Source organism: Lonchura striata, chromosome 1, assembly GCF_046129695.1.
Source record: "Lonchura striata isolate bLonStr1 chromosome 1, bLonStr1.mat, whole genome shotgun sequence".
Lineage (NCBI taxonomy): Eukaryota > Metazoa > Chordata > Aves > Passeriformes > Estrildidae > Lonchura > Lonchura striata.
In genome coordinates, this window is record NC_134603.1 from 80,299,733 (window position 1) to 80,327,270 (window position 27,538).

The following is a 27,538-nucleotide window of genomic DNA, read 5'->3' on the forward strand; positions in this document are numbered from 1 at the left end:
AGTGCACTGCATCCCAGCGAAAAGCTTTACCAGTGTGTCTGGCAGGGAGAAAGCTTAGCAGCGCAGCGCACTGATCCCGCCCTTGCCCAGAAACACGGATTTGCTGCACACGCCAAAAACACTGCTCTTTTCTGGGCAAGCTGCAAGCTGCTGTCTGCTGGCCGTGCTCTCTGCCTGCTCCTGCCCAGCTCGTTGCTGGTGCGTGCACATGCCGTCCTGGCATTCAGGGCATCGTGAAGGCAATCGCAAAAGTCCAGCAGATGCTGACTCCCAAACAGAAGGCGCTGTCTATGTTCTGGCTTCCCCAGAAATTGTGCGCAGCCCTTCATCTCTGCAGCTGCCATCGAGGTCTCTGCATCTCGGATCCTCTTTGGACGGGAAGGATTGTCCCCGTAGGGGCTTCGTCAGGACGAAGTCAAAACCCGGGAAAGTTGTCCTGGAACACCGGCCATAAAGCATGCCAGCAGTAAATTGAAGGGGCAGGCGAGCGGTCGCCAGCGTCCTCTAGCAACCCGAGCTGGGCACACAAGCCCGGTGCTCTGCGGCTTCGTTCTTCGCCCTTGTACAAGCTACCGCTCTGTCCGGCTCCCTGAGCGGGAAAAGCGGCTGCTTCGCGCACAAAACAGCGGAGCGGCCGCCCTACGCTCCGAAGCGCTGCTTCAGCCGAATAACGCCAGCGACCGGCGCTTGGCTTCGGACAGCTCCGGAGAGCCGGAGCCGGCTTCTCTAGTGCACTGCATCCCAGCGAAAAGCTTTGCCCGTCTGTCTGGCAGGGAGAAAGCTTAGCAGCGCAGCGCACTGATCCCGCCCTTGCCCAGAAACACGGATTTGCTGCACACGCCAAAAACACTGCTCTTTTCTGGGCAAGCTGCAAGCTGCTGTCTGCTGGCCGTGCTCTCTGCCTGCTCCTGCCCAGCTTGTTTTTTTTGAGTGCACATGCCGTCCTGGCATTCAGGGCACAGTGAAAGCAATCGCAAAAGTCCAGCAGCTGCTGACTCCCAAACAGAAGGCACTGTCTATGTTCTGGCTTCCCCAGAAATTGTGCGCAGCCCTTCATCTCTGCAGCTGCCATCGAGGTCTCTGCATCTCGGAGCCTTCGGGGACTGGAAGGAGTATCGCTAGCGGGGCTTCGTCAGGACGAAGTCAAAACGCGGGTATGTTGTCCTGGAACACCGGCCATAAAGCATGCCAGCAGTGAATTGAAGGGGCAGGCGAGCGGTCGCCAGCGTCCTCTAGCAACCCGAGCTGTGCACACAAGCCCGGTGCTCTGCGGCTTCGTCCTTCGCCCTCGTACAAGCTACCGCTCTGTCCGGCTCCCAGAGCAGGAGAAGCGGCTGCTTCGCGCACGCAACAGCGGAGCGGCAGCTGTAGGCTCCGAAGCGCGGCTTCAGCCGAAAGACGCCGGCGACCGGTGCTTGGCTTCGGACAGCTCCGGAGAGCCGGAGCCGGCTTCTCTAGTGCACTGCATCCCAGCGAAAAGCTTTGCCCGTGTGTCTGGCAGGGAGAAAGCTTAGCAGCGCAGCGCACTGATCCCGCCCTTGCCCAGAAACACGGATTTGCTGCACACGCCAAAAACACTGCTCTTTTCTGGGCAAGCTGCAAGCTGCTGTCTGCTGGCCGTGCTCTCTGCCTGCTCCTGCCCAGCTCGTTGCTGGTGCGTGCACATGCCGTCCTGGCATTCAGGGCATCGTGAAGGCAATCGCAAAAGTCCAGCAGATGCTGACTCCCAAACAGAAGGCGCTGTCTATGTTCTGGCTTCCCCAGAAATTGTGCTCAGCCCTTCTTCTCTGCAGCTGCCATCGAGGTCTCTGCATCTCGGAGCCTTCGGGGACGAGCAGGCATTTCCCCGAAGGGGCTTCGTCAGGACGAAGTCAAAACCCGGGAAAGTTGTCCTGGAACACCAGCTTTAAAGCATGCCAGCAGTGAATTGATGAGACAGGCGAGCGGTCGCCAGCGTCCTCTAGCAACCCGAGCTGTGCACACAAGCCCGGTGCTCTGCGGCTTCGTTCTTCGCCCTCGTACAATCTACCGCTCTCTCCGACTCCCGGAGCGGGTGAAGCGGCTGCTTTGCGCACACAACAGCGGAGCGGCAGCCGTAGGCTCCGAAGCGCTGCTTCAGCCGAAAGACGCCGGCGACCGGCGCTTGGCTTCGGACAGCTCCGGAGAGCCGGAGCCGGCTTCTCTAGTGCACTGCATCCCAGCGAAAAGCTTTGCCCGTGCGTCTCACAGGGAGAAAGCTTAGCAGCGCAGCGCACTGATCCCGCCCTTGCCCAGAAACACGGATTTGCTGCACACGCCAAAAACACTGCTCTTTTCTGGGCAAGCTGCAAGCTGCTGTCTGCTGGCCATGCTCTCTGCCTGCTCCTGCCCAGCTCGTTGCTGGTGCGTGCACATGCCGTCCTGGCATTCAGGGCACCATTAAAGCAATCGCAAAAGTCCAGCAGCTGCTGACTCCCAAACAGAAGGCGCTGTCTATGTTCTGGCTTCCCCAGAAATTGTGCGCAGCCCTTCATCTCTGCAGCTGCCATCGAGGTCTCTGCATCTCGGATCCTCTTTGGACGGGAAGGATTGTCCCCGTAGGGGCTTCGTCAGGACGAAGTCAAAACCCGGGAAAGTTGTCCTGGAACACCGGCCATAAAGCATGCCAGCAGTAAATTGAAGGGGCAGGCGAGCGGTCGCCAGCGTCCTCTAGCAACCCGAGCTGGGCACACAAGCCCGGTGCTCTGCGGCTTCGTTCTTCGCCCTTGTACAAGCTACCGCTCTGTCCGGCTCCCTGAGCGGGAAAAGCGGCTGCTTCGCGCACAAAACAGCGGAGCGGCAGCCCTACGCTCCGAAGCGCTGCTTCAGCCGAATAACGCCAGCGACCGGCGCTTGGCTTCGGACAGCTCCGGAGAGCCGGAGCCGGCTTCTCTAGTGCACTGCATCCCAGCGAAAAGCTTTGCCCGTGTGTCTCGCAGGGAGAAAGCTTAGCAGCGCAGCGCACTGATCCCGCCCTTGCCCAGAAACACGGATTTGCTGCACACGCCAAAAACACTGCTCTTTTCTGGGCAAGCTGCAAGCTGCTGTCTGCTGGCCGTGCTCTCTGCCTGCTCCTGCCCAGCTTGTTTTTTTTGAGTGCACATGCCGTCCTGGCATTCAGGGCACAGTGAAAGCAATCGCAAAAGTCCAGCAGCTGCTGACTCCCAAACAGAAGGCACTGTCTATGTTCTGGCTTCCCCAGAAATTGTGCGCAGCCCTTCATCTCTGCAGCTGCCATCGAGGTCTCTGCATCTCGGAGCCTTCGGGGACTGGAAGGAGTATCGCTAGCGGGGCTTCGTCAGGACGAAGTCAAAACGCGGGTATGTTGTCCTGGAACACCGGCCATAAAGCATGCCAGCAGTGAATTGAAGGGGCAGGCGAGCGGTCGCCAGCGTCCTCTAGCAACCCGAGCTGTGCACACAAGCCCGGTGCTCTGCGGCTTCGTCCTTCGCCCTCGTACAAGCTACCGCTCTGTCCGGCTCCCAGAGCAGGAGAAGCGGCTGCTTCGCGCACGCAACAGCGGAGCGGCAGCTGTAGGCTCCGAAGCGCTGCTTCAGCCGAAAGACGCCGGCGACCGGTGCTTGGCTTCGGACAGCTCCGGAGAGCCGGAGCCGGCTTCTCTAGTGCACTGCATCCCAGCGAAAAGCTTTGCCCGTGTGTCTGGCAGGGAGAAAGCTTAGCAGCGCAGCGCACTGATCCCGCCCTTGCCCAGAAACACGGATTTGCTGCACACGCCAAAAACACTGCTCTTTTCTGGGCAAGCTGCAAGCTGCTGTCTGCTGGCCGTGCTCTCTGCCTGCTCCTGCCCAGCTCGTTGCTGGTGCGTGCACATGCCGTCCTGGCATTCAGGGCATCGTGAAGGCAATCGCAAAAGTCCAGCAGATGCTGACTCCCAAACAGAAGGCGCTGTCTATGTTCTGGCTTCCCCAGAAATTGTGCTCAGCCCTTCTTCTCTGCAGCTGCCATCGAGGTCTCTGCATCTCGGAGCCTTCGGGGACGAGCAGGCATTTCCCCGAAGGGGCTTCGTCAGGACGAAGTCAAAACCCGGGAAAGTTGTCCTGGAACACCAGCTTTAAAGCATGCCAGCAGTGAATTGATGAGACAGGCGAGCGGTCGCCAGCGTCCTCTAGCAACCCGAGCTGTGCACACAAGCCCGGTGCTCTGCGGCTTCGTTCTTCGCCCTCGTACAATCTACCGCTCTCTCCGACTCCCGGAGCGGGTGAAGCGGCTGCTTTGCGCACACAACAGCGGAGCGGCAGCCGTAGGCTCCGAAGCGCTGCTTCAGCCGAAAGACGCCGGCGACCGGCGCTTGGCTTCGGACAGCTCCGGAGAGCCGGAGCCGGCTTCTCTAGTGCACTGCATCCCAGCGAAAAGCTTTGCCCGTGCGTCTCACAGGGAGAAAGCTTAGCAGCGCAGCGCACTGATCCCGCCCTTGCCCAGAAACACGGATTTGCTGCACACGCCAAAAACACTGCTCTTTTCTGGGCAAGCTGCAAGCTGCTGTCTGCTGGCCATGCTCTCTGCCTGCTCCTGCCCAGCTCGTTGCTGGTGCGTGCACATGCCGTCCTGGCATTCAGGGCACCATTAAAGCAATCGCAAAAGTCCAGCAGCTGCTGACTCCCAAACAGAAGGCACTGTCTATGTTCTGGCTTCCCCAGAAATTGTGCGCAGCCCTTCATCTCTGCAGCTGCCATCGAGGTCTCTGCATCTCGGAGCCTTCGGGGACGGGAAGGAGTATCGCTAGCGGGGCTTCGTCAGGACAAAGTCAAAACCCGGGAAAGTTGTCCTGGAACACCGGCCTTAAAGCAAGCCAGCAGTAAATTGAAGGGGCAGGCGAGCGGTCGCCAGCGTCCTCTAGCAACCCGAGCTGTGCACACAAGCCCGGTGCTCTGCGGCTTCGTCCTTCGCCCTCGTACAAGCTACCGCTCTGTCCGGCTCCCGGAGCGGGAGAAGCGGCTGCTTCGCGCATACAACAGCGGAGCGGCAGCCGTAGGCTCTGAAGCGCTGCTTCAGCCGAAAGATGCCAGCGACCGGCGCTTGGCTTCGGACAGCTCCGGAGAGCCGGAGCTGGCTTCTCTAGTGCACTGCATCCCAGCGAAAAGCTTTGCCCGTGTGTGTCACAGGGAGAAAGCTTAGCAGCGCAGTGCACTGATCCCGCCCTTGCCCAGAAACACGGATTTGCTGCACACGCCAAAAATACTGCTCTTTTCTGGGCAAGCTGCAAGCTGCTGTCTGCTGGCCGTGCTCTCTGCCTGCTCCTGCCCAGCTCGTTTTTTTTGAGTGCACATGCCGTCCTGGCATTCAGGGCACAGTGAAAACAATCGCAAAAGTCCAGCAGCTGCTGATTCCCAAACAGAAGGCGCTGTCTATGTTCTGGCTTCCCCAGAAATTGTGCACAGCCCTTCTTCTCTGCAGCTGCCATCGAGGTCTCTGCATCTCGGAGCCTTCGGGGACGTGCAGGCTTTTCCCCGAAGGGGCTTCGTCAGGACGAAGTCAAAACGCGGGTATGTTGTCCTGGAACACCGGCCATAAAGCATGCCAGCAGTGAATTGAAGGGGCAGGCGAGCGGTCGCCAGCGTCCTCTAGCAACCCGAGCTGGGCACACAAGCCCGGTGCTCTGCGGCTTCGTTCTTCGCCCTCGTACAAGCTACCGCTCTGTCCGGCTCCCGGAGCAGGAGAAGCGGCTGCTTCGCGCACGCAACAGCGGAGCGGCAGCCGTAGGCTCCGAAGCGCTGCTTCAGCCGAAAGACGCCGGCGACCGGCGCTTGGCTTCGGACAGCTCCGGAGAGCCGGAGCCGGCTTCTCTAGTGCACTGCATCCCAGCGAAAAGCTTTGCCCGTGTGTCTCGCAGGGAGAAAGCTTAGCAGCGCAGCGCACTTAACCCGCCCTTGCCCGGAAACACGGATTTGCTGCACACGCCAAAAACACTGCTCTTTTCTGGGCAAGCTGCAAGCTGCTGTCTGCTGGCCGTGCTCTCTGCCTGCTCCTGCCCAGCTCGTTGTTGGTGCATGCACATGCCGTCCTGGCATTCAGGGCACCGTGAAGGCAATCGCAAAAGTCCAGCAGCTGCTGACTCCCAAACAGAAATTAAATTTTATGGAAAAAAATTATTGTAATCTTAACTAGAGGTTATTATAGCACCAGAAATAGGTTCTGTCTTACGTTTAATACCTACATTTTACAGAGCAAAAAACATTTCTTCCTTGTTTTTATCTCATTAGATATAAATAATGTCTATGGAAGATATTCTGTTTTATATTTCATCTTTGAAGCCATCAGATCCAGAAGTTTCTCCTTTTCCACTCAATTTTTTTCTGCTAATGTAAGTATTTTTCATGCAGTTGTAATTAAAAATCTACACTAAGTAAACATATAACTTTGTTAAAGATTTTTTTAAGTGAAAATTGTAATTGGGTTTTACTGGGCCATGTTTAAATACATAGACGAGAAAATTGCATTTTTCTGGAAGAGTTCCAGTTCATTAGACAACTAGGTTGTTTTTTGCTGGAAGCAATTAAAAATGTACCTCCATGCCTCCCTCTGCTAAAAAACAACAACAACAACAACAACAAAAACCAAAACAAACCAACAACCAACCAAACAAACAAAACCAAAGCAAAGAACTGTACCAGCAATGTATTTCCTTTTCTTGTGTTTTTTTTTCCCTGGTAATCATGTGTGCTAAAGAGTCTTAATTTCATAAACCATTCCAGACTGTGCAGTAGAAAATGAACCATGAATGATGTTTTGAACATCAGGTTTTGAACACCCTGGGTTCACTGATGATAATTGCTTTAATTTTGGCTACATTAAAAGCAGTAGCATTAAAATACCTAAATTAAACTATATGAAATTAATACTGGACTTTAAAAAACAGATTCCAGTGTGACTGATAATGGATGTTAATTTAATATATCTTTGGAAACCAGGAGTAGGGAACTATTCAGAGATCTCTCAAGGAAGTATAAGCTTTCTGAATGCAGCACTAAAGCAAAGGCTACATGCACATAAAACTTATATAGAAATTAACCATTTACAGCTGTCCTGTTGAAAACAAAACTCTCCCCCACACTCTTCCTCTAATTTTTGCATGTCTGATACTAGCCAAAGGCACTTTGAGAGTGTTTAGCTGTGAAAATTTGACAATGGTGAATCACTTTTGTACAGTTTTTATTTTAAAATGCTAGTGTATTGCCGATAGCAGAGTGCTTTGGACACTGCCAGTCCCTCCTTTCCCAAAGAAATCTATATCCTCTATAACTGTTGTTTGAGAAGCTATCTGAGAAACCACACTTGAGATACTCATTAGGTATCTTTTACAGAAAGTGAGGGTTATTATTTTATGGACAGTTCTGAACTATACCAAAATCCAGACTGCACATTTTAAGACAGACATGAACTGCAAACACTGACTTCTGTAGCTGTTAAATAATGCAAAAAAGAAATTTGCTTTCTAATTTGTAGATCTGAATTCAGAACAGTGCCTTTTGAGCTCATCAGTGCATTCAAATTTTGGGACTAAAACAGTAATTTTTTAAAAAGAGTTGAAGAGATGGACAAAAAAGTTATTGAATTTTCTTTTAAATTACTTACCAATATTTGATTGCTTTCTAAAGGTTTGTCATACTAATTAGTGATGAATAATTATAAATTTTTGCAAATTACCTGTAAGAACAGTGTGTATCAAAAAGTTGTAGTTGAGGAAGATCTCGCTTCAGACTTGGAAACACATAGACACTAGGCTGCAAACACAGAATAATTGACTGGTCCTAATCCACCTGTCTTTTCTCTTCCTTAATCTTCTATAGCTAAGCAGTAAAAGTGAACTAATTTGAGAAGAATTTGAAAAGTGATTTATCTTCAACAAAAACTTGGTGTCAAATGTGTTGCCTTCAGTGAGCTGTGCCATCTTACATAATGGGTAGTCTTTCCTTAGGGTTGAAATAAAAAACTAGCACAAGATGCCAAAGCTGCCATTCCCCTAGGAGCATGCCTGAGAAGGGTTGTGAGGAAGAATTAGTATCACACTATGCTTGGCACTGTTAGCAGGGCCCTGCATACCAGATTTTAACTGGTTTAAGAAATGTATTTTAGGACTAAGACACTTTTTCTCCCTTCCTCAGACATATTGTACCAGGATCTGCTGCCAGCTGGCTGTTGATTTCATAAACATTTCTTCCAGTCATACTAAAAAAGAGCAAAACGATTGAGCCCGATTTTTTATCTACCAATGAGTGACATTTGTTTTTCTTACCGTAAAGGTATATTGGAGTCTTGGTGTGACTACATGCGGTGAAAAAGTGTATCAAAACAAAACAGTCTTGGGAGCCTCAAAGGAAACTTCTCCTCCTTTCTAGGGTTAGGGGTTTTACAAATAAAAAGCTGCATTAAGCATCTCCTATTTTTAAGCATAATCTTTTTAATATGGGTTAAAAGTAGCAAGGTGGAATGATAATTAGTTCTGCTTCCTTAACTACGACATCCTCACCCTCTCCAATGTTCCAGAATCTTTGAAGTGTTCTCTGTGTTGTGCTGGGTGTGGATTTGTACTACGCTTGAAGTTTAATATATGAAATAGAAGCTGATCAGTTACTTGAAAAGGTGTGATGAGGTACCCATTGATCCCGTCTATTTAAAGCTGGTTTACTTTTTTACCAAATAGGCTAATACATTGCAAATGGTTCTTTTTCAAAGAGCCATTCACATGAGATGAGATAGTTTTAGTCCTTCCATGACAAATGCTTAATTCTCTATGAAGTGTGAGGCACATTAGCAAGATCTCCAGTGTTATCTGTAAGTGCTTTAAAACTGTGTTGTTCACATTATTATCAAAGGTAAGAACTAAAGGAGCTGCAAATATTATCACACATCTCCTACATACTAATAACTGGGCTGTTGAATATGAGGGTTACAGCTCTTTCTCCTTCTGTTTTACAGATTTGTTGAGACTCTTTTACTTCCAGCATTAGCCATTTAATGAATCAGATCAAATTAAAATAGTTTTGAAATTGCTCATACCTCATTATTTAATGTTGTAATCTCTCTTTTCTCATATTTTTCCAGCTGGCAGTAAAAATCTGTGTGCCTTCAGAAGATGATTCATTGAGTGCAGCAGGCTTCTTTGGAAAGCATCTACTGATCCAACATGACTGCATTACTGCTTTGTGCATGCAGACACAGCACTAATAATAGTGAGAATGGCTTTAGAAGCAAGACTAGTTCAGCTATAAATTGTTAGTAATTAATAGCTGACCCTTTAAGAAAAGACATTGCCTACATGCATTATCCTAAAGCTAAGTTTAATTTAACAGGCTGTGTAAGGAAAACAAGGGAAATGCTGCCATATTTTGCGTTCAGAACATCAAATGCACAGTTGCTATAGGAAGGCACATTTTGTGTCTAGAAGGGCTGTGAGGGAAAAAGCTAATTCCAAAACTGTTACTGTTTTTACCTCTTATGTTCAGAAAGTTCATCACAGTAGAAGGATAAACATAAGAATTCCAGATTTTTATTAATTTAAAAACCCGCAAAAGGTAGTAAGTTAAGCAGCAATCACAGAGTTGTGTAAAGACTATGTCATTTTTGGTGATTATGCCACTGGTTTTGTAATATAAACAGCACATGTTACACTACAAAATATTTGGATCTAAGAAGTTCTGCCCCTTCATGTCTACAAGATGTGTACTGTTTATTTTTCTTATTGGACAGCTTGTTACTGAAAAAATGTTCTGTATTTATATAGTATTATTTCTGTAAAATTCCATTAAAATATTTTGAATACTTATTACCCTTAATGTGCTGAACTATCTGGGATTTTACTGATGAGAATGGAAGATCTCTACTGATCTTGAAAAGTTTCATTATGATTGCCACAGAATGTTTATTAGGATGGTGTGGTGCTCAACAAACTTTGACTTTAAAACCTGTGTTTTGTTACTAGCAACCAGTTTTAATACTAAGTGAACATAAATTATTGATGCATAAGTGTTCATTCAAACAGTCACAGATTGTTGTATAGCTCCTAATGTACCTTCCTCTGAGGTCAATGTCAACCACACTGTTGACATAATTGATAAGTTTGCCTCTTTGCTGTGGAAATATAGTCAGTTTTGTTGAGAATGTGAGAGATCATGAATAATCTAAGTGATTCATGATTAGTTCACTAAAATTTACCCTTTTTCACTTGAATTGCACTTTGTTAATTTAAATAACACAAGTTCTCACTGTAGAAATCGAGGTGACCAAAACAGATGGCCTGATCTGAGGGTTTGTGGGTTATCACATGGGTGTAGGGTTGAATTTCGCTGTATTCAAATTTATGGGTACTGTTCTTGGACACAATGCAGAGTCAGAGCTTGATGCCAGAGATAATATTGCCCAGAACAGAAAACCTTTGAGACCTCAGTGTTAGTTAATTACTCTGTCTTGTATCTTCATTCCTGTTAAAAAAAAAAAATATCTTCTAATAGTTTTGCAACCCATTCCTGAAGCCAGGGTAACTGAGGTTTGTGAGGTATCCCTTGGGGCAGCAGATTAGAGTGAAAGAGCACTAAATGACAGTTATATATCTATATCTATCTATATCTATATCTATATCTATATCTATATCTATATCTATATCTATATCTATATCATCTATCTATATCTATATCTATATCTATATCTATATCTATATCTATATCTATATCTATATCTATATCTATCTATTAGAACAATTTGATTGCAAACGGAAGGAGGTATGTAACCATTATTATCATCATCTGTAGTAATACAAGTATAAAGATATCATTTAAGAAAATATCTAAGGGGAAAAAAAAAAGGAACTGTTAGACTAAATAGTGGAGAGAAAAAGTATCACTACTTGTGGATCCAGTAATGAAACCTGATTGTTGCAATTTCAATATCTTGTTAAAAGTGATGGTCACTGTCCTGATCAGGGTTGGGGGAAGCCCATGAAACAAAGATTTCAACATATGCTTAAGGTGCTTTCAGGTTCAGGTGGGAATGCCCAGCCCCCTACCGTGAGGAGGTTTTAACACTGTGGATCATGCAGAGTCCTCTGGTGGAAGACTCCAGAAATTAGTATGGAGGTGCTTTGATCTTCACTGGTGGCTGCAGGTGACATCTGTCCCAAAACTTGGGGTGATATGTCCATAAACAGTGGCTTCCTTTCCCACAGTTTGCTGCAGTGGGAATTTCTGTCTGCATGCATTAACCAGGAGGTGCTCACCAGATCTCACACACACCTGCCAGGCCTGGAATTAGAACTTTCCTGTTGTGAATCCCTCACTTCTGTGCTTATCTGAAGTTTCTGCTGTGGTGACTTTCCTTATGGCTGGTTTGTTCTTGTCAGTGTTTGAGACAGGCAGCTGTGCTCTCTAAGTCCTTACAAACAGTTATGAGAGTTTGATTTGGTTTGTGACTCACTGTGGTAAATTGGTTGTTGGCTTTTTATCTCCACCTTTCTGCACAGTGTGTCATAGAAGATAATATGAAGGAAAAGACAAGTGCATGCATAATTTAATTAAATTTTTAAATTCTGGAAATCTCCTAGTTTATGCAAATTGCTAATTATCAGGTAATAGAGCAAAACATGAGCCAACTGACTACCCATGGGGCAGCTTGGAATGGACAGATGACCATTAAATGCTCTAGCATGTTTAGGAGACAGAGTGTGGTACTTCAAAGTGATTGCTAAAACACAATGTTACCACCAGCATGTAATTTCTTTTTTTAAAACCCAACATATCAATAAGAAAAGGAGACCATCAGGACTATTTCACGTTTTTCTATTACTTAAAAAGGAATGGAAGTGATGATCTTATTCAAACTACCTGATCAGTTTAGCAGGAGGTAATTTCTTCTTGAACTCTGTTTATAGGCAAATTAAACTGACTGTATTCTCTGAAACATGTCAGGCTGACTGCACATAATATTACTGTTAAGGTAAGGCAGCTCTATTACAGTGATACCTTCTTTAGAATCATATCTAGCTTGCATGGAAAAAAAAAAACTGTACATGTTCCTGTACTACACAGAATATTTTAAATATATTGCAGGTAATAATGAGAATTATTATATTTATCATTTATATTTGTCTAGCACTAGCTAATTTTGAGTCATATATTTTCTTTTATACAATTTGTTAGAAAGAAAATTGAACCAAAAAAAGAAACTATGAATGTAAATAATGCTAAATTTAAAAGGTCCATAATTTTGGCATACAGATTTCCTGTAAACCCATATGAGTTTTGCTGCATGACCTCTATTAGAGCTAACTTATTTTTGATCATAGGATCATAGGATGGTTTGGATTAGAAGGGAATTTCAATTCCAATCCCCTGTCATGGCTAGGGAAAACTTCCACTAGGCCAGGATGCTCAAAACTCCATTCAGCTGGCCTTGAACTTATGTTTTGATAACATCCAGTTATCTAGTTATTTTATTAGGAAAGTCAAGTCACTGCCATCACTTCTAGTTACTTAAAGTATCATTTAATATAGAATAATTATCAGTTTTGATAAGTCTGTTGTATTTTGTGAGCTTGTAGTTTGCTAAAGTAGATAGTACTGATATTAGATAGGACATTTAATTTGCTTTCCTAAGTTTCTCTGCTAAAGTGTGTATTCAAAGTCCATGAGTGTTAATATCCCTGCTTAACCTCAAGGTCCTGAATCTCCAAGTAAAATACAACTTTTGTGCTGCAAATTTGAGATTTTTCCCCCTTTTTAGAACTAGAAGTACTGCATGAAAGAAAAAGAAATTAAGTTGCAAAAGGAAAAGGTCTTTAAATTCACTGTTTGGTGTTTATCAAAACAGCAATTTTAAATTAAAAAGTATGTTGCATTAGCATTAATTGTGAAGTTTACCTGTTTTTCTGAAATGGAATATGAGAGCTGGATCTGCATTTCATTTAACCTCAAGCAATATGGATTGAATTTATTTCATTGGGGATTTTATAAAAACTTGAAAATAAAAGGTTTCATTCCAAGTAAAAGTTCCATTTTGAAAAGGATAGGCTTTTTTACTTATCCATTAATTAATAACTAAGCTTGATTCCACTGAGCATATTTGTCAGTTCTAGTTTATACTGTAAGATTTAAGTGAGAAGAAATTACAGAATGAGTTAAACTTTATGATTCAAAGAATTCCAGTTCACTGTAAGGAGCTGTAAAGTAAAGCACACCTTTATTGGCCTGGTCATTTGGAGCATGTGGCATGCAGGGGGTTCATACCAAAAAGATAGGCTGGAAATAAATCCCCAAAGACTGATGTCTATAGAGCAGGTATTTGCTTATTGCAGCGCTGGTGGGTAAGGGGGATATCTCCACCTAGCTCACCCACCTTTGTCAAGTGCTGTATAGAAAGTTTATATCAGGTTATATTGGTATAAAAAGCTATGGTTTAAGTTATATAAATATGAAAAGGTTTTAGGTTATGTAAGTGTAGAAAGTTATAATTCAGGTTATATTGATGTCTTGTTACTCAGGTTGTATAAGCACCTTGTAACGTTGACCTAAGTTGTACAGGCATCATGGTTAACACCAAACCTCCATGTGTTGTGCTCATCTTACAGTGGTTATTTATTGGTTTACAAGTTTGGCACCTGCCCTGTTTGTTTGTTTATCTAAAAGTTACAGTCTTAAGGGATTGGAGTCTGCCTAACTTGTGGTTTTCTTATCTTACGTTACAAATGTGGCACACTATTCTTATCCAATACATTAATCACACCTATTTTGCTAATGCTTACTTGTATTATTGCACATGTTATTGCTGTATCAGTTATACTTCATCTGACATTGTGCAATAATTATGTTCCTATTCTTTTATTACATTTTTCTGTGCTTTGTGACAGGTCTTCTATTAGTCATAAAAACAACCAGTAGCAGCTAGTAAGCATTCTTCAGTATTGCTTAGTGCATGTGGGTTAAGCCCTTGTCCTGCAGAAAAAGCGGTTAGCCAAACCCATTCACTCACATTCCTTTCCCTTATCATCACAGTCCACTTGTTTTTGTTTTTCTCCAAGAGCAGTTAGCATTAGGCATAGCATCAACCATTTGCTTATCATCTGGGACTAGGCTTCTTGTGCAAAAGCGGCTGGTAACACCTAATTTTTATTAATCTATGCTTTATACTAAGGTGTTTGTGTTAAAGGAGTGCTGTGTTTCATTTAGCAAGTTATAATTTATATGAATTGTTCTTACTGATGTCTCAAATCTTCATACTTACCAAGTTTTGCTTTGTTTCTTGTATGGTATATGTTTTAAGGTAAGAAAAATCTCACACTGTCACTCATGCTAAATACATCCCTTTATGTCTCCTGTTCATCACAGACAATCCATCATTTGCAGTGTTTCAATCTGGTAATTTGCTCACACAGAATCAGGACATCATTTTAATGTATAAAACATCTACTCAGCAATATTAGGAAAAATTAAGTTCTACAGGTGAGCAAGGGGACATAGTGTCCATGAAATCTACACAGAGTGTTGGAATTAAATTTGGATATGAACTAAGATATGTTTTCAGTTGCATGGATAAATGTTGTGAAATGATCTCATGTTTTTATTCTTTCTGTTAGACAGGGCTATGAAGAGCTGGAAAGACAACTGAAAGAAGTCTTTAAAGAGAGGAGCAACATACTTCATCAACTGTTAAAGACTTCTAAAGAACTTCAGGGAATTAAAGTAAACCTCCAGGTTAGATTCTGTCTCAGTTTCTATAAGATTACTTAATTACCTCAACATTTTCTTTTTGGTGTCTTTTAATTACAAAAAATATGTTTCTTTTTAAAAATCATTAAATATGTGAATAATTATTATTTTGTTTATTTTGTTGATCTTCTATTAAACATAAACCTGATAGTTTCATAGAAATTTTCATCCTAATGTGTTTGGGCCTTTATCAACTCAATAAAAATAAAGGAAATATGAAAATAGAACATAGAAGAAGGAAGGGAAGGACAAGAAATACAGAATATTAATGGAGCTGACACATTTGAAGCACGGACAGACGACTCTTCAGCTAATTAAAGTTGAAAAGGAGGATATTTTATTGCAGTGATGGACACATGTGGAATAATTTCTAGATACATGTCCAAGACTCCTGCCCTCTATTTTTACAGAAAATATTTTACATATCCAGGCAGTTTCTAAGGACACATAATACATAATCATAACCTGCCCACTTCATATTATAATCAGCTGAATATCCATTGCAGCTGAATTGTGTTGGTGGGAGTTTGAAATCGGGGAGGGGTCGTATGGGAGGAAGAAAGTTGCCTTCCTCATGGTGAGCTCTTAGCCTATAGCCAGTTAGCAGGACCTTTTGACCTGCTGGTCACAGTCCAAGCCTCTCTTAACTGTTGGATTATTCTTGAGGTGAGGTATTTCTATGGTCTCTGCTTCTTCACAATTGCTTCATCTGTCTTTGTCACGTCTAGCTTCTCTTTCTTAATGTATTTGTTACTCTTTAACTGAGATACATGATCTTTGGTAGCTAACTTAGTTTCTTAACTCATTTTAAAATCTTAAGTGAAATATGTAATAATCTACTATCCCAATTATATCCCCCTCTGGCCCCTTGACTCACATTTGTACTGGCAGCTACTGAAAAGGATGGCCTTTGCTGTTGCAGGTTGGATCTTTGCTGCTGAATTCCATACACTCAACTTAATTTAGTTGCTCAGTTTACCTTTCTGACATGTCACCTACATAGTCTGACTGGATTTACTGCAGGGCATTGATTTACAAATTTGGCTGACAATCTGTGCTAGATGAGCCTGAAGTGAGAGCTGAGACTCGTCTTCATTTAACTGCTATGACATGGTTAGACTGAAAGGGCAATAAACTAACTCTGAACTCAAATCAGCTCCTCAGAGGAAAAACTAAATTGAAAGTGCTTCCCTGGATTTGAGGTCCAGATATTCAGCTGAGGGAGCACCTGTCTTTTCCCAGTAGAGTCTGTTGGTCTGCTGAAAACATTTAGACTCATTATCAGTTGAAATTGGTCTCTGTATTTCATGCCATTTTAAAAGAAATTATTTTTCTGACAATACATCTTTGTAAGCTAGCTGGGAAAAATAAAAGGAGAAGAATCACTCTTATCTGTTCTCAGGAGAATACCAGTGGTGTGTATCAGTACCGGGCTATATTATAGTATTATGTTATATTTTCTTATGTTCCAGACTTCCCTGGTTTTAATTAATCAACCTTTTAATCTTTGGGGTTTTTGGTTTGGGAGTTGGGTTTAATTTGGGGTTTTTTTGAGTGCGTTATCACCATTACTGCAGACTTTTTTTATTTTTTAGAGAAATATGCTCTCCTTGTAGCAAATTTCTTTTAGAATGTAGCACAGTTGAAGGTAATAGTCAGCAAAATTACACTGTGAAATATTTTAAACTCAACACTACAGAGATCTTGGTATAGGCAAAGAGCTATAGTATTATCTTCTGTATATATACACTTAACTTGGTCATAAAATTCTAATGCTTTCAGTCATTCATCTGTTTCTAAATCTGCTTGCATTTATCTCACATTTACTGTTTCAGAAATACAGAGCTGTGTACGGTTAACTGTGTTTGAGCTACAGTAAAGAAAAATCAGACTATTCTTCCAATTTTCTTAAGTGGTAATGTCTGCAATTCACCAGGACCATTTTAGGAACAAGGGCTAAATACTTTTACAGATTATTAATAAAAAGGATCTCTTTAATAGAGTTTTTGTTGTTGTTGTTGTTGCTATCAGTTTTTAAAAAATGATGAAGCATCAACCAAAACTGATGTACAGAAACTTCTGGAAATTGGCCAAAACCAAAGGTAAGACCCTCACTTCCTTCTTTTTCTTTCCATTTCCTGACTAAAAGCTGTCAGACTAGCAAATTTCACCTTTCCTTTTACTATAAACACTGCTGTATTCCAGAATCTGCTAGTTGTAACAGTAAAATAAAGGCAGAAAATACTCTTTTTGAAACAAATGATGAATTTACTGATGTTTGACATATGACAGGAAAATGTATTAAAATGGTATGGTGAGATATCTGCTAAAGAAAGACCTTGAATTTTAAAGGAAAATTTAGTAATGAAATATTCATTAAAAAATAAATTCAGGATTTTTAGAAAATTAAATGACTAAAGTGTCTAAATCTTTAAGTTTGGATATGATGACATTTATTCAAAGCTCTTAATTAAATGTTTATATGTGTAGACACTCAAAATCATTAGTCCATGTGCAAACAGGAATACTTCCACTGGGTATTAGTGATGAATGGAATTAGAAAGAGAAAGAAGTATTAATTTCAAAATATTCATTGAGCACTTAAAAAGTTATTTCCCATGGCTGGGAACTTGCATTCCTTAGTCCTTAGTCTCAATTTCCCTAGTGCTTCATTGTGAGTAAGTCTCATCATTCTGTCTCTTCATTTTTAAAATTCAGTCCAACAAATAGCAACATCAATACAATTTTAGTAACAAGAAAACATAACTAATATAGTGACCACTTTTGCTGGAAAAATAGTATATAATGAGTGCATCTATACTTCATATTTCTCCCTAGGAAAAATGTTTAATAAGAAAAATTATTAAGTTCATACTTCCTTCATTGTTGGAAATGCAATAATTAAATTCCATGGCCATCTTACATCTACATTCAGTGTAGATACACACATGAAAGTATGAATAAAATTGCATTGCTACATAGAAACCTTGTGAGAAAATTACCTTCATATCTTAAATACCCAATATATAAGGTCTGCAATACAATACCAGTGGAATTTCTTATTTTTACTGTGATCCATTACAATCTTTCAGGTATTCCAGACAAATAATTTCTAGAGGAAAGACTTTAGCTACTGTCCTATTTAAATACATATGTGGCTTGGATATGACTGAAGGTGTAACATCTCAGCATCATAGCTGTCCTTCACACAGACAAAATCCGTCATCATACATGAATGCAGTTTTGTGGTGGTTTGATTGTTGTGCAATTTTCCTTTATGAAATTGAGACATGAATTGATTAAAAGTATTAATGGACTGTTTAGTAAATAGATCTTAGTTGCATATGGGAAAATTGAGTCTGCTGAAAGAAAATTTTATTACGTATTTCAAATATTCTTCCTAATTTCCTCTGTAAATCACCACTTGCAGTCTCTCAAGTTCCACCCTAAAATATATCTTGATTTTGCTTCTGAGACATTGAATGCACTGCACAAGAGCAGTTCCCAGAAATAAAAAGTGCAATCTGCTGCTGAGCAGCCCACTCCATCATTCAGAAAATGAAAGGTTTTTACAGTATACTGCAAGGAAATGCTTTGGGGCTACTACTGTTGCCAGCAGTTTACATACTTACTAGATTTCATTTCCAGAGAGGTGTAAAAGTTCAACGTATGAAAGAGGAATTTAAAATGTGCCAGGGAATCTTCCTTATAGAATTTCATTGGGAAGGGTCACAGTTTATTTGCCAGGGTCCTCAGGCTACCTTGTATCTGCAGTAAATGAAGAAAAAAGAACATAATATTATGCTTAAATCTATTGTGTTGAAGCCAAAATTGAAAACATATCCCAATATTAATGTTGTGACCTTTCTTTGAACAAACATGAGCTGCAGACTTGGTCTGAGCACAACTTTGATTATACTCTACAATACAGTAAAGTTTAGAGTACTAGAATGTCAGCTTTTGCAAGTAAATGTTCTGTTGACTTCAGAATAGATTTTTTTAATTCCTTTTGTGCAAATTGTTCAATAATACCCAAGTTCCAAGTAAAACTTAGTCACTTGCTATGATGCCCCCAGTTTTATTCTGTGTATCATCAACACTGTGCAGTGATGGCATCGTTTAGTGCTGATGGTATATTGTTTTCATGCTGCTCAATCACTCTTTTAATTAAATCTGTTTTATACTAGTGTTGCCAAAATTGCTGAAAGTACTAGGGGTTATCAGCTAAAAAAAATTATCTAACAGGTGGCAAGTTCTTTTAAAATTATGTGGTTTCCATTCAGTTTAGTTTTCACAGGACTAAATTATTGTATGTTACTGTCTGTAAATCCAGTTGTCTTGGTCTTCATTGAGAGTTTATCCATGCAAGCAGCAATCCTCCAAAAGCCCTACAGTTCTTCTGAAATATGTCATTTTACTACTTCGCTACATCTCCGAATTGTGTCATGTGCTGTGGGTAGAAAATTCCCACAATTTGGAGAAAATCACTGGCTGAATCAGTAATGCAGAGAGTTTTCACTTGATTCAAATAAACCAAATCCAAGCAATTATCCTGCTCTTTTTTATTTTTATACCAGAATCTTCTACTGAATTTTTTGTTGCTTGTCTCTAGAAGGTGCCATATGAGGTTGAATTTTACCAGAGCATGATTTATTTGTTTATTTTAAAGCAGATATAAGCTAGTTCTTATTGATAATAGTATGTCTCGATGACAGTGGATTTTCACTTGCCTACTTTTCTCACTTTTTGGGTGTGAATAATTTTTGTTAGAAATTATACACTACCAGATGTTTTGCACAGCAGGCCATTCAACAGACATAAACGGTGGCCACTTTGCATCATAGATGATTTTTATTTTGCATTGGCACTATACTTCATGGAGTCGTTTTGATTTAATTTGGGAGACTCACAGACAAAGTACATCTGTTTCCTACTCTGAATAATTAAAGGTCAATTTTTTAATCTGAATAAGTATTTCCTAGTGAACACTTGTGTTGAAGTTTGTATTCTGTGTTTTCAATAACCTAGGGAAATGAAATCTCTCCAGGAAGCCGTTCAAAAGCAGCTTAATGAGGCAGATGAGAAGGCAGAGAAGCAGCAGGCTACCGTGAGTGTTTGTCTTTCTTTCCTTATTTTTGTTTTTCTTCTGTTTTTTCTTAATCTTGCCTTGAGAATTTATTAGCTTAAAAAACTTTGTAAAAAAAGAATGGATTTCATATATATGTTAGTACTCTGCAAGCTTCAGAAGAAAGGATCTGGAAGAAGTTTTAATGTTCTAAAATATTAAGATTACTTCCCTTATTTCTTTGGAATTTATGGATGTTTATACACTTCTGGAGACTTTAGACAGGAATTTCAGGCTTAAGTCTTCTCCCTGGGGAGAAGATCTTCATGGACCCTCATGTCTCATCTATACTAATATAGACTGTCATACATCTATTGACTTTTTAGGAATTACTATGGATTTTCACTAACAAAATAGATAGTAGAGTGTCTGATTTTGACCATAGTGGAACTAATTATCATTCTAGAAGGTATTATTAAGTCCTATTAAGATTTCATATTTTATTGAAATTCTGTTTCTGGACAAACTGCACAATTGTTTTGACTTTCATGTAGCAATATGATGTTTTGTAGCATAAATAGACACATTTTACTACTGTAGGGGAAAAAAAAAGGTAGAATCATGTTTACTAAGATGAAAAAAGGAAATTTTTCATATGTTGGTTATTAATATTCCTGTAACATGGACACAACTGAGCATAAGTTGCTTAGATAATCTCCAGAGGTTCCTTCAAACCTTAAGTTTTTTATGATTTGAACTCTGGATTTGAAAACAACCTGCTAGAAGTGTTTATAGATCTATTTTCTATTTCATATTGGATAACTACAGATTTCTTTACTAACATTTTGCTGTCTTCCAGGGTCACAAAGCAAGGGTTTGTCCAAGACAGACAGTGTAATTATTAAATTCAACAAATATTTACAGTGCCTTATTTCATGTGACTGTGATTTGTATGTGGCTTTATTCCCTTGGTGAACAAAATGTGAGAGTGTATGTTTTCCTACCTTCTAATTAGAAACAGCTTGGATTGTGGACCAAACTATTCCTATTGTAGGTTTTTTTCAGTTAATCTCTTTTTTGAAAACAAATTTTTTCCCTTTGTTGCTCAAAGATCTGAAAAGTAAAGATACTTTCTGTTCTTGTGTACCACACAACATAAAATTAGTGTATTTTTGGACTTTTATTTTTGTCTAGAGAAAAAAAAAAAAAAGAACTTTTATCCTGAAAAGAAGTAATCTGAAAGCGGTATTGAGTTTGAAAATGACAGCATATTTTGGTGGTCTTTCTAGCCAGGACAGTATATCTCCAGAAAAAAACGAAACAAACTGCACTTCTTTTAAGATCCTTTTGTACTGAGACAGTCTATAAATTATCTATATCAAATACTAGAGTCATAGAATGTTAAGAGGTTGGAATGGACCTTGAAGATCATCTAGTCCCACTCCGCCATGCTTGGGGCAGGGGCACCTCCACTAGGGTTGCTCAAGGCCTTTTTGAACTGGCTTTGAACTCTGCCAGGGTTGGGCATCCACAGCCTCCCCAGACAAGCTGTTCCAGTGCCTCACCTGGAATAGACCTTTACTCTTTGTCCTGGCACTGCAGTTCTTGAAGGGTCTCTCTCTGGCTTCCCTACAGGTCCCTTCCCATGCTGGAAGATTGCTCTGAAATCTCCATGTAACCTTTTCTCCAGGCTGAACAGCTCCAACTCTTTCAGCCTGTCTTCACAGGGGATGTGCTCCAGTGATCTTACCAGCTTTGCTGTCCTCCTCTGAACTGGCCCTGACAGTTCTGTGTCATTCTTATACTGGGGACACCAGAACTGTGCACAGTACTCCAGTTGGGGATTCACAAGAGCACAGCAGTGGGAAATAATCACTTCCTTCAATATAGCTCTGAAATAAGGAAAAAATAAGTATCTAGTAGTCTCTGATAAGTAGTCAGAACATACTAGTTGAAAATTGACAATTTTCAGGAGCATTGAATGCATTCCTCTTGACTTTATCAGTACAATGAATTCTAGTCTTACAAATGGAGGGTGGAAAACATTTAATTATTGAATCTTTTTATTAGATTTTGATTCTCAAGACTAATTCAGGTGTGGATTGCATAAATCTCAAATACAGTGAATGGATTTGTTGGTGTTATTGCTTTTCTTGTTTGAGCAACAGTGCCTTGTGTACATTCAGTCCCAGTCTAGCACTTCAAAAAGCACAAGATTTGTTTTACATAAAACAGTATCTGCCATTAACTGGTAGCAAAATACCACCTAGTGTAGACACCAGGGAAAGCTCCTCTGGGAGCTTGGAGGGGTGCCAGATGCTTAAAGAATCTGAATTCTTGAGCTGTATTCCAATACTCGATACTAATAGTATATTAAACTTGCTAATAATTCTAAGGAAATCAGAACTGCGCCCTTGGTTTGTGATTTACTTCTTTATTCCTTGGAGCACAATGTACATAGTGAAGCTCAGCAGTACAGTGAGGCTGAATGAATATTCAAAAAGTACCTCAGGATCCTCAGATGAAAATTGCAATAGAAATGGAGACAGCTATTATTGCTGACACACAAGGTTACTTTATACCTGGTTTCTCTACGTGTTCCACGTTTTTCTGAAAACAATGTGAAATCTATGAAAGAAGGTCTAAGTACTTTAATTCAAGACTAGTGAGAGAATGAGAGCTTGAATTTAATTCTAACTTAATTAATCTCAAAACTTGTTTCTAGTCCAATTTAAGCACATTTTATATTATAGTACTTGATGAAAGAAATCTTGATTTTCATCAGAGTAAATGAAAGTAGAATTACATTTCACAAAGACTAATGAAGCACTGGTGGGAGGGGGAAGAGTGGAAATATATTTTTCTGCATTTGCGCAGGAGACATAATACAATGCTTACTGCATGTATGTAATTCAACATGTAACACCTGCCTGAAGGTGTTCTTTATTAGGCCAATGTAAAAGTGTAAGTAAGAATTCACAGGAATTAATCAAATTAAATAAAAAATAACTGGGAAATTACTGAAGGACTCTGACCAAAACAGAAGAAAAAGGGAGTCACATCACCTATACATTAGACTTTACATTCATGCCTTCTGGTGCAATGTGTGGCAAGGCTTTTCACTGGTGTTGCATGAATGGTTCATCAGAAGCAGAGGTATAAATGTTGTTATGCTTGCATATCCATTTTTTTCACCCTTTAAGACTAGACAAATCAAGAACTGCAGGCAGCAAAAAGGTTGCTGTTCTGAGCAGCTGCTCAAGTGATGGTGGGGACAGGCAGAGGTACAGGCAGAGGGCAGCTGGTGCAGCTGCTGCTAGGTAGGAAACGACCTCCTGAGGATGGAAGCAGCAGCTGAGGCATGTGGAACATAAAAGGACATGGAAAGACATTCCTGTACTCCAGAGCAGTGATCACACTGAGGGATCTTAACAGCAGTGAGCGCTGATTTTCTGGGTTGTGTCCTGCATCTCTAGCACTAGCAAAGAGCAGCAGCAATTTGTCTTGGGATGGGCCTTTCCTAGAAAACTTATGGCAGATCTCAGATACATTTATGCCTATTGTTTCAACAGTTGTGTCTGGGATAATAAAATGTGCAGAGAAACACTAGAAAAACTGTAAGGATGGTTTAAATCTTAGATTTGTTCTACATTGCAAACTTCAAGGTCAAATACAGTTTTCCAGAAAGGCTTTGGCTATGAAGGAGTTTCTCTACAGATGGTCTCACACTAGAACTGTAGATTATTTTTATATCTAAAAACATTTCAGAAGGACCATACTGGGTTTAGGTGTACAATATGCATATAAAATATGTAAGACATCATTCCAAATAACCTGATGTCCTCTTTAACAATCATTGAAGGTTGAAAAAGTTCTTTGTTCTGTATTTAGCATCAAATACCTAAGCAATTTGTATTAAGTTTTCATGCAGTGAAAAATATTTTAAAAATATTAATAAAGTCAAGCTATTATCTCTAAATGTGAAGTGGAGCCACTTCTTCCAGAAGCAGAGTTGGAGATCATGGACTGATTTTCACTTTTGTTAACAAAAAGGCACAGAGCAAGTGGCACATGTAACTTGAAAGTGTCTTGTTTTGATTGTTTGAGGTTTTTCAATTAATTTGAATAAATAGAGTAAGTATTGATTGTGTATGTCTTCATTAGGTTAAAAGGCTCTTAGAGCTTTTGGGAGACTGACTCCTTGCTTGGCTGTACTTCATGCTAATGTTTGCATGTTAAGAAATAGTTACATTTTTAGCAAGCTTGAAAACTTATTTCCCATTAACTGCAGTTAAAGTTTATATAAAGAGCTGGCTGGCTCTGGATGAGGGAGAAAAAGAAATATGGAAACATTCAAAAATAGTTTGATTAAATAGAGTAAGTTTAATGTACCTTTTCTATTTTATGCTGTTGGTATTTTATCTCATGCTAGCAATTTTAAAGAAGATATGCTAATGGATTATTTAGCCGTGCAGTTACAGTACTGTCTGCCAAAATAAAGGAAAAAATTTATCTGTGTAATTTCCTTTTTTTCTCAGTGTTCATTATGAGAAATGAGAATTAAGTAACACTAATATATTACTTATTTAAAGGAACCATAAACAATATGATTATTTTTAAATCAGTAGGGTTTTTCTAGTAATAAAAGTTTATGCAAATAAAAGGTTTTATTTTATTTTATACAAATAAAAGGTTTTCTAGTAATAAAAGGTTATAATAAAGGTTTATGTAATAAAAGGTTAACAGAATGTGGGGAATTTGATTCAGTATTATCCCCATACTTAAAGATTTTAATAAAAAGTTCTAAAGTTCTTTTCTCTTAAAAAATATTTGTTTTTTCTAGTAAAAGCTTTTATGACTATTCATAAAGTCTTAAATGTTCCTTTGATGGAAGTTTAATTTACTAATCAAACTATAACTTGCAGCTTAAAAGTTGCATTCTTCTAAGAAAGACTAATAGGTGAAATCTATTTAGCTTGCTTTTGGAAGTATTTAGCACTCTGTATAACACTTTTTGCCCAAAGGAAAGAATATTTTCTATGTTTTACATAATACCCTAGACAGTTTTCTCTGAAGTAAATTTTTACACTATATTTTGAAGTCAATTTTTACACTATATCTTGAAAAGTAGACCAGGAAAATGAACACTGAGTATGTTAGGGTTTCCAGATGTGGCCAAAATAGTCAGGTGTTAATGAATTAATTTCAGTCAAACCTTAACTGCTCATTTTAGTCCTCAGCAAGATCTAAGGAGTTTGGAGGTAAGCGAATATCATTGCAGCTTGAGTCCTAGCTGTGCAGTAATGATGTTATATTGGGATTTTACCATCCTGTCATGGATAACTATGATTGTCTGACTCTTAGAATTAGGTCACTACCATCTGCTAAAGCATTCTCTATTTTGATGGGAGAAAATTTAATTTAAACATTCCAAGGTCACCAACTGCTGTGAGTAAAGGCCACTGGATGGAAACTGTTGTCTTTAATAAACATAATGAGCTCTGAAACACACAAAACTCTGAGTATCTTGGATGACTCTCTCCAGGGTATGGAAGCAGTGTCCTTGCTTAGTACTGAAAAGTTCAGCCTTAAGACAATATATTTTCATTATGTACTGTCATAATTGCAGCCAGAGAGCAATTAAAGACAAACAACATGTGGAAAGAGGTGAATGTTGTTTCTTCACTGGTAATTTTAGGTCTGGGTATAAATGTCAATTCTTGCTTATTATACTCTCAGGATTTGATGACTGAAAGGATTATTTTTACATCTCTTCTGGAAAATTGTCTTGTCCTTGAGACTTACTGAAAGCATCATGCAAATGGTCCAATACAGACTGATCTGCCTTAGAACATGATACTATACATATGGGTACACTTAAATGGATAGATAAAGTTATCCCTTTAATGGCTCTAGTAAACAAGTCATATAAATCCCTCCTATGTAACTCTCCATACCTATACTTTGTGACTAAGTGGTTCTTCATGTGTTAGAGATTTAGTAGAAGACCCTTAAAATGCTGTTATAATTTAAAGGCAAAACTTAATCAGTTCCTAAAGAATTCTTCTATTATTTTTTTAAAAAAGGAAGCAATGTAAAAATATTCTTAATTTTTTAATTTATTAATTTTAATTTTTGGGGTTTTTTTTCAGCTAAGTTAAAATGGTATGCTTGCTCTATGTAAGGTGTCCATATCAGTGATATAAGATGCATGTGTATGTAAATAGTAATTAACAAAATTTAACTAACATATATTACTTGATAAATTTATAGTACTGGACTGTCTTAAATATCTCTTCCCTAAAAGATCCAAGCTATGTAGAGATAATAATTTTGGTATCACATCTCTTTAATTATTTCATATATATTCATAAGTAGAAGTGAAGTGTCTTGAAGGAGTATTAATATTCCTGAGAGATAGATCTTAGAAAGGGAGCACTCTTTAATGGAGATCAGTATATTTTTTTCAGTATTTAATGGTAGGTAGCTGGCAATTCCTTTGAACAGCTGAAAAAACAAAGTAACCACAATAAATAGCTGTATTGTGCTTCTCCCCATTCATCTTGATCTGATATTTTGGTTATGACCTTTACTTTTTGTTGTGCAAAATCTTCATGTTTATTATCTATACATGTTCTAAATTTCTGTATTTATGGATGTCATTACTAGGCAGGTGCTGAATAAAGCATCATTCTCTTCCAGTAGGTGGATGTGAAATCAGTATTTCCACAGTCAAATCACTTAGACAGAACTCTGGAAGATTTTTTAAAAGAAATTCTACTTACATATGTCAGGTGGCACTATTTTCATGGACCCCCTACCTACATTTGTGTCTTAAGTGATGATAGCATTCTGTGACTTCACTTTTGATACAGGTGAGAGTGCTGTCATTTCAGTGATGTTTTTTAAATTACTGACGTGTCTACTTGAGTGGGGATATGCTTATAAGAACAGCTGTCATATCATGTAGATTCAGTGTTCATTTTTTAATGTACATGACATTCAAACCATTAACCTTTGGGTCAATGTGTCTAAAATCTGAATCTGTTTTCTTACAGGAGTTTTGTTTTTCTGTTGCAATGTCAGAACAACTGTAGTTTCCCTTGACCATGTGTAGAGTTTTGTATCAACAGCATGGGACATAGGGTAAATAGGGATTTTGCTAATTGAACAATCCAAAAGCATCTTCCTTCAAAGTAACAGAAATGTGTTCTTTTAATCCTAGTTTATAATTATGTCCTCCTTCCTCCCATTGTATTCCATAAGCTGTGATTAAAGCTCAGTCCTGAAAGAACTCTTTTGTAAGAATAATTTTTTAAAGTGTGTTTGATTAAATTCAGTCTCAAGCATTGTGACTGGAATTTCTACTTTCCAAGTCAAGTCATTGACTTAAGCAGGATCTAAAGACCATATTTAAGTTCTTTTCATATATAACACACTTAATTCCACAGGTGGGTCTGACTAGAAGCAAGGTCTTTATCTAATTAGGACCAACACTGTAGCATTCAAATAAAATAACTGTGTTAGAAACCTGCTCTGATAGATATGTTCTTAGAGGGGAAAAATATTTTTGTCAGAAAATCAGTTAATATTGTTTTAAATATTAGTTCTTTGAAGATAACATTGAACTAGCTTGTGAAAAATAAACACTATGTCTACTGGTACAAAACAAAAGTAAGCCTATTTACATACATGCAATTTTCCTTTTTTTATTATAAGCTTTCTAGTAAATACGCTGAAT